Source organism: Staurois parvus, unplaced genomic scaffold (assembly GCF_062004578.1).
Source record: "Staurois parvus isolate SC_StPar_1 unplaced genomic scaffold, SC_StPar_1.0 ptg000697l, whole genome shotgun sequence".
In the NCBI taxonomy this organism is placed as follows: Eukaryota; Metazoa; Chordata; class Amphibia; order Anura; family Ranidae; genus Staurois; species Staurois parvus.
The window spans coordinates 3,997,987-4,005,914 of record NW_028318493.1 but is presented as its reverse complement, the minus strand read 5'-3'; the positions used below and the strand labels follow the sequence as shown (position 1 = coordinate 4,005,914).

Genomic DNA, 7,928 nt, shown 5'->3' with positions numbered 1-7,928 from the left:
GGGCGCTGTGCAAAAAGAATGTAAAAACAGTGACCATGTGCCATCTTCACACCGTGGGGTCCCACACCCAGGTGTTACTAGTGGCACCCCTGAGAGCGTCTACTCAGGGGGCACCGAGTTTGTGGACTTTCTGCCTCCTCAGCCCCTGGCCAGACCAAGGTAGATCCGTCCAAATCAGAAGGTACTGAGTCCTTCCAGTTTTCTCAGGGGAATTACTCCCAGGGCCCCAGCTTAACGTGTGGTGCTCCCCGGTTTCTGTCCCCCCGATACTAGCCTTCCAGACTCCCATCATACCAGTGAGGGTACTATACAACAGCCATCCCCGCAAAGCTAGAATGGCCGGGAGCACCCCCACTGGACACTGATAAGAACAGATACTACACTTGATCTTAGCCAAAAGGCCGGGAAGCGATACTCCAAAGACATGCTGGTAGGTTAATTGGATCTTGTCTAAATTGGCCCTAGTATGTGTATGTATGAATGTGAGTTAGGGACCTTAGATTGTACACCCCTTGAGGGTTAGGGACTGATGTGAATGTACAATATATATGTAAAGTGCTGCGTAAATTGACAGCGCTATAGAAGTACCTGAAATAAATAATTTATCACAATCATTAAGTATCTAGCCGGCAAGCCAAAAAAATAGTATAAAAGTAGTAAAAAAATGTAGCAACAAGTGAACTGGTGAATGGATGAACGTAATCATATAAAATAGTAATATATTCTACTGATGATACGATTGGATTACGTTCATCCATTCACCAGTTCACTTGTTGCTACATTTTTTACTACTTTTATACTATTTTTTTGGGCTGCTGGCTTGATACTTAATGATTGTGATAAATTAGCGCTGTATATATGTTTTAAAGTTTGTTATTTGAGGATTAAGGGGTTTTATCCTTTTATGCTAGCAGCTTGTTTTTAAGTGCGCTTACTCTTACTATTTATTTAGCGCTAGAACACATAATGTTCTAAATGTAAAATAAAGTGCCAAAATGTAAGGTGTCAGTTTATGCGAATCTAGGTAAAGGTGACAGTAGAATCCAAATGACGGTGCTCCAAAAAGTATAGTAGAATTACGCACTCACCAGATGCGTAACGTAAATACGTATTGTATAAATATGTAGAGGTCCCCTTAAGGCAATGGATAGGATCCTACTCCAGGTTGGTCCTCCCTCTAGGTATGGTGGTGCCGTCAGGGATATTCAGGAAACTACAGGATCCAACTGCCCAGAGATCCCTTTAAGGGATGGACAGGTGTGGGTGTCAGCTTCAAGGAACTCCCCTCTCTGGATGCTGATGGATGGCTGTATCAAGATGGGCTCTAGAAGTAAATAGCTCTCTCCGGTCCCTTTACCCGCTGCATGCTCTGGTATCGGTGCACCGGCCGGGGACACGCTTTTCCCTCTTCCTAGCAGCCACCATACCTAGAAGGAGGACCACCCTGGAGTAGGATCCTATCCATTGCCTTAAGGGGACCTCTACATATTTATACAATGTGTATTTACGTTACGCATCTGGTGAGTGCGTAATTCTACCATACTTTTTGGAGCACCGTCATTTGAATTCTACTGTCACATTCACCTAGATTCGCATAAACTGACACCAGGGGTGGACTGACCATTTGGAAACTCGGGCACTGTCCAAGGGCCCGGGGTCAGTAGGGGGCCCCATGAGATGCCCCTGGTACCTTTTTCATAGGCTTTTTTGTTTGGGCAAGGACACAGGTGCCCCATAATCCCCTATTGCCCGGGTGCCCCATGAGCTGTCAGTCCACCCCTGACTGACACCTTGCATTTTGGCACTTTAATTTACTTATGGACATTTAGAACGTTATATATGTGTTTTAGCGCTGCACCTTCTTATTTCTTATGCAGAAAAGCATGCATTGCGGTTTTATGCGCAACAAGAAAAATTTAAAAAAGAAAAAAAAGCATAAAAACCGCAAAACCCAATGCAGAAACGCCTCAAATGCAACCTGCGAACCTAGACTAAGGGCCGGTTCGCACTATAAAAATGTGTTCCGGATGCATCTCCATATGCACATTTTTGACGCATTTCAGTTAATTTTTTACCTTCTCTTTTTATTCAATTTAAAATGTGCATTCCACTGCATTTTTGGTGCATTTTGGTGCGTTTTTGATACGTTTTTGATGCGTTTTACCGCCTTCCAGTACAGTTCTGTGTGGAAACAATGCAGCCCGTTCTATTTTTTTTTTTCTGCAACTGGAACGCACTGGAACTGAAAGCACTGATGTGAACTATGACATTGACAACCATATCACCTTCTTTCTGTGCCTTTCGGAAACTCGGGCACTGCCTGAGGGCCCTGGGTCAGTAGGGGGCCCCATGAGATGCCCCTGGTCAGGGGCGGACTGATCATTTGGAAACTCGGGCACTGCCTGAGGGCCCTGGGTCAGTAGGGGGCCCCATGAGATGCCTCTGGTACCTTTGTCATAGGCTTTTTTGAGTTTGGGTAAGGACACAGGGGCCCCATGCTTCCTTATTGCCCGGGGGCCCCATGAGTTGTCAGTCCGCCCCTGCCCCTGGTACCTTTTTCATAGGATTTTTTGAGTTTGAGCAAGACAACAGGGGCCCCATGATCCCCTATTGCCCGGGGGCCCCATGAGTTGTCAGTCCGCCCCTAGAGTAGATGTATGGAGGGCTCAGGCAGAAGAGGATGACCCCAGCCTAAGAACACGGTTGGACAATTCATCTGACGAGTCATACACAATCAGACGGGTTTGGAGTTTTCAGGATTGTCTGTAGGATCTGACCTGAATGTGGGAATGAGGCAGCTTGACATTTATCCCCGGTCCATGGACGGAGAATGGAAGTTCTGGACAGCAGGATCGCCCTCTCTGGATGGAGCGTAGATCCACCTTTCCATTCAGCCTGGAATCACTGAACCATCCTACACGGGAGGAATGATGGGATGAAGGTGACGTCATCATGCTAATCAATTTTGTAATGAAACTTAATGGGATACAGATGTTCAGAATGAAATCCTAGTCATCAGTGCGGCGGTAATGCGACCCGAGAGGTACCTGTGATGGGCCACTGCAAGTCATGGTAGACATTACATCATACCCTCCCTGCTGGCTGGAATTAGATGCAAACAGCAAAAACATCCAGCAACTGGAGTTTGCACCACGGGGATGATTGGGATTTGCTGGTTCCATGCATTATATATTATGATTCAGACTAGATTCACACTATAGAAGCTCTGCGAGTTGCGTTTTTCATGGGCACAGCAGCCCGTTCATTTGAATGGGCTGCTGTGCCTTCCAGGGGCGGACTGACAACTCATGGGGCCCCCGGGCAATAGGGGATCATGGGGCCCCTGTGTCCTTGCCCAAACTCAAAAAAGCCTATGAAAAAGGTACCAGGGTATCTCATGGGGCCCCCTACTGACCCCGGACCCTCGGGCAGTTTCCAAATGGTGAGTCCACCCCTGGTGCCTTCTGAAAATGCAGGGAAAAATCCTTGCTCCATTTTTTAAATTGCAGCCTGCACAGAAACCGCAAGTGCAGTACAATTCCCATTGCGGGATGCAGCTGCTGCGATTTTTTTAGTGCATGTAGGTGTCATTAGGATTAATGCGTTTTTCTGTGCGGGTGGTTACCGCTACGAGATCCGGTGCGGTCCCACAGCAGCAATCACCCACATAGATGTGGAACTTGCCTTAGTCACCGGTACAGGGGCGGACTGACAACTCATGGGGCCCCTGGGCAATAGGGGATCATGGGGCCCCTGTGTCCTTGCCCAAACTCAAAAAAGCCTATAAAAAAGGTACCAGGGGCATCTCATGGGGCCCCCTACTGACCCCAGGCCCTCGGGCAGTTTCCAAATGGTGAGTCCACCCCTGGTGCCTTCTGAAAATGCAGGGAAAAATGGTCAGTCCGCCCCTGCACCGGTCACACCGTTGCGATTAAAATCGTGTGATTTGTGTGCGATTTCTGAAGACTTTATTGCTGCTTGTGAAGATTTTCAACGATTTCTTGCAATTTGCAGAGCGATTTCCATTATATTCTATGTAGGTGAAATCGCAAGAAAACTGCAGAAAAAGTAATGCAAGAACTACCTTAGAAATTGCACTGCAGGACGTGTCAAGACGCTGACATTCAGTTACCGGGCACAACACTGAGATTTCAGATGCGATTTGCAAACTGAAATGGCACCTGAAATCGCATCTAATGAATGTCTTAACATGTGCGATTTGCTGCAGTGTGATTTCTAATGTAGTTGCAACCAAACAAAAAAACGCAGGAGATGTGTGAAGGTGCTATTAATCCTAATGGTACCTGCATGCACTAAAAATCACAGCAGCTGCTTCCCGCACTGGGAATTGTACTGCACTTGCGGTTTCCGTGCAGGCTGCGATTTAAGAAAAATAAAAAATTTCCCTGCATTTTCAGAAGGCACAGCCTGATGTGCCCACGCAAAACACAGCTCGCTCGTTTTTTTTTTTCATCAGTTCAGTCGCGTTTGTTTGATTTTTCTTTTCAAAATTGCCGCTAAACGGACCACGTCTTCACTTTTTTCCTTCAGTTTACATCCGCTTTTTTCATCTGTTTACATCTGTTTTTCATCCTTTTACATACGTTTTTGATCCGTTTACATCCATTTACCTATTTTGTTATCCATTTACACCCGTTTACATCTGTTTACATCCGTTTACATGTTTTTGATCTGGTTACATCCATTTAGATATGTTTTTGATCTGTTTACATTATTTTTTGATCCGTTTACATCTGTTTTTGATCCGTTTCCATACGTTTTTAATCTGTTTCCATATGTTTTCTTCTGTTCAAAAAATGAATGGATGTAAACAGATGCTCATCCATTTACATCCACTAGTCCACAGAACTACACGGGTGTCCGTTTTTCATTTGTAAACGTACAGATGAAAAACGGACGTATGGAAAGCCCGTGTGAAAGGACCCTTACTGTCCTTGATTTTAACATAACATATGTCCAGAGCAAGCACAGGTAGTAGAAGAGCCATCAGCATAATCAGTACAGTAGATAACTAGGGAGCAGCATTGAGGACGCAACTCGTTAGGGAAGAACAACAGTGCAGGGAATAAACTCTAACCACTTAAGGACAGCCCTATAGCAGATATACTGCTACAGGGCGGTACCTGTGCACAAAATCACGTATATATACGTGATTATGCATTTCAGGGTAGGGCCGCTGATGTCACCCCCCAGCGCCTGGTGCTTACCAAGCATCTCCAACGGGGAGGGAGACTGTTTTGTTTACAAACAATCTTCCTCCCTGTCAGTTCAAGCACGCTGCTCGGGATGGCTGTGCACAGTACAGCCATCCGGATCAGTGTGCTTACAGTGAAGAACACCCTGACCCCTAGTAAAAGACACCCAGCACACAGTTAACCCTTTGATCGCCCCTCATGTTAAGCCCTTCCTGCCCAGTTTGGATACTCAAATGTATATTTTTAGATTTGTGACTTTTAAGTGATTGAAATAAATGTTGTATTTTTAGTTACAACTTTCTCATTATCGATGGCACCCTTAAACTCCCGCCTGCTTTCTTTTCATTGGTTTATTCTCCTCCTTTTTATCTTTGTTTGTATCCCCTCCTTCCTTTTCCTGCATTTTTGTTGCCCTTTGGGATGTGGTTCCCTTGAGCTCCCCTCTAAATCCCAGAATTCTTGTCTCATGACAATCTCATACGTAATTAATACTCCAGCACACAACTCCATAACCCTAGAACAAACTTTTTTGAACTGTGTGTAGACTGGGTTAGATATACAGGGATTAATTTCAGTGCTGGCCGGGATGACCAGAAGCTCCAAGGGCAATGAATCTACCCTACTAAGATTGCTAAACTAATTGTTTCTACTACACAGCCTGCAAAGGGGATCTGCGACTAATGTCAATGATTCCGGAGCCTCATCCTCGCTTTCTGTCCCGCGGGAACTATAGATAGATGCGCCCATAGGAAGACTTGCTCTCTCACCTCCTGTTTCAGTGACAACTAAAAAAAAGGTTTTGTCTAGATATATTTTAAGGGGTGTATTTATAAAATTATAAAAACATAAAATTGACATAGCTGTAATCCGTTAAAGCTGCATATAAATACATCTTGTTCAAATGGGGCAGAATCAAAATGTTCTCAGGGTATATTCTCTGTGTGAATAGGGAACATACTACATTACGGCCACTAGGGGGCCCTGACTTCCATAGGAAATACATGCATGCATGTATCCTCAGCTCCATCTAGTGACCATATTGTATTATTTTCTTCTGAGATTTTGTTCTTTCTGACAACCGTTGCGAAGAGTTCCTCTTAACTTTCTATCTTGGAAGTGAAAATAAATGTTTTTAAAGCGACAGCTGTCATTGAAACAGGCGTCCCCATTTCCTCTCCCCTCCTGTTTCAGTGACATTTAAAAATATTTTGGCTGGATACACCTAAAAGGGTTAAAAAATTGCATAGCTGTTCAACCTTCAAAACTGCATGAACATTTGTTAGGCTATATATGTACATTTTGTCAGGCTATATTCTCTGCACATCACAAATGTGTGAATTGGAAAAATACAACATGCTGGCCGCTAGATGGCGCTGACTACCATAGGAAATAAGTATGCTCCTCAGCTCCTTCTAGTGGCCATAATATGTGGTGTTTTCTGCATTCACACATTTTATCTGCAGGGAATATAGACTGAGAACATTTGGTGGAGAAGGATCTGGGGGGGTCAATGGTGGAGAAGGATCTGGGGGTTCTGGTAGATCACAAGCTTAATAATGGCATGCAATGCCAAGCTGCGGTTTCTAAAGTGAGCAAAATCCTCTCTTGTATTAAGAGGTATAGACTCCAGAGAGAGAGCTATCATTCCACCCCTCTACAAATCATTAGTAAGACCTCATCTGGAATATGCAGTTCAGTTTTGGGCGCCAATTCGGAAACAGAACATTGGGGAACTGGAGAAAGTACAGAGAAGGGCAACCAAACTGATAAGAGGCATGGAGGAGCTCAGCTATGAGGAAAGATTAGAGGAACTGAATGGCTATTAACATATCTTTTGTGTCCAAGGGTGGGAGAGGTCTGAGGTGTGAATTGGTCATTACAATGTGTGACAAGCTTGGTAGGAACATCCTGTGTTCAGTGTTTTGTCCATCTGAGCACCTTGAAAAATCTTCACATGCATTTTTCATGATGAAAAAAAGCTCTGGACAGCATTTGGAACTGTAAGAGTTAAAAAAAATTTTAAAACGCAAACGCTTATAAACGCGATTTGCTGTGTTTAGACTCATTTAGCCGCGTTTTGAGTTTGAAACGCTAGGTAAAGTTGATCCAGGGAATATCCGATTGCCTCTCCGAGGATCTGGAAGGAATTGTTTTTCCCTGCAGGAGCAAATTGGATCATGCTTTGCTGGGTTTTTTTGCCTTTCTCTGGATCAACTGTGGGTATAGGATTATAACTTTTTTTTTTTTACTGGTTGAACTGGATGGACTTTTGTCTTTTTTTAGCCAGACTAACTATGTAACATTTGATTTTTCCCAATTATTATTATACAGGATTTATATAGTGCCAACAGTTTATGTATCGCTTTACAACATAATTTGCACAGAATAAATTTACATGCAGTTTTGAGGAACGAACAGCTATTCCAATTGTTTTCTTTATACACCCCCAACTGCCAAACTGTCCTTTTAAAATATTTTTCACCTACAAAAGACAAGCAATGCAGGTGTAAAGTGGTTCTACAGCCTTGTTGATTTTCTTTAAAATATTAAACACATCATGCTTACCTGCTCTGTGTAATGGTTTGCACAGAGCAGCCCTGATCCTCCTCTTCTTGGGTCCCCCACCTGCTCTTCTGGCTCCTCCCTCCTGCTGAGGGTCCCCCAAGCAAGCTGCTTCCTCTGGGGGCACTTGTGCTTGCTCGCTTTCCATAG

General features: G+C 44.2%; 1 pseudogene; it reads right to left on the bottom strand.

Moving 5' to 3' along the window:
* Positions 1 to 236: 236 nt before the first annotated feature.
* On the bottom strand, positions 237 to 413 carry LOC149446091 (U2 spliceosomal RNA; annotated as a pseudogene).
* Positions 414 to 7,928: the final 7,515 nt, after the last annotated feature.